The 383-nt window shown below is 62.7% G+C and overlaps 1 long non-coding RNA gene across 1 annotated transcript; it reads right to left on the bottom strand.

Annotated features, from left to right (window-relative positions):
* Nucleotides 1-6: 6 nt before the first annotated feature.
* Nucleotides 7-383, bottom strand: LOC108448911. The gene is made up of 3 exons (XR_001864995.1): nucleotides 350-383; nucleotides 198-230; nucleotides 7-116 (listed from the first exon to the last, which is right to left on the bottom strand). It is a non-coding gene; the product is annotated as an uncharacterized LOC108448911 (long non-coding RNA).

Below are 383 nucleotides of genomic sequence, written 5' to 3'. Positions count from 1 at the left end.
CGATTTTTTCCGCACAACTTCCCGCATTTCCCGAGCCTTTCTCCGCCGCGCCTTCACCATCCTCGGCTGATTGAGGAGAGCGGCGAGGGGAAGGCGACGACATCCTCAGATGCTTCCTGGCAAGGGCGAGGTGGCCACCAAAAAGGTGCCAAAGGCGACCAAAGAGGTGGCACCAGGTGGCACCGGGGCTCCCTTACCTGCGTAGGTGGCACCTGGCAGCGGCGTGTAACCTGGAGGGCGAGAAAAGGCAGCAAAATGGGGCAAAACTGGGCAAAAATGGGGCAAAAAAGGGGCAAAGAAGGGGCAAGGAGGTGTGGGCGGCTGGTTGCCAACCGTGCCCGAGGCTCACCTGGCGCGGGGGACGGGCCCAGGTAGCGGCAGAG

Source organism: Corvus brachyrhynchos, unplaced genomic scaffold (genome assembly GCF_000691975.1).
Source record: "Corvus brachyrhynchos isolate BGI_N302 unplaced genomic scaffold, ASM69197v1 Scaffold4299, whole genome shotgun sequence".
Classification (NCBI taxonomy): domain Eukaryota; kingdom Metazoa; phylum Chordata; class Aves; order Passeriformes; family Corvidae; genus Corvus; species Corvus brachyrhynchos.
Note: the sequence above shows the minus strand (reverse complement) of the source record. Positions and strands in the feature narration are given on the sequence as shown.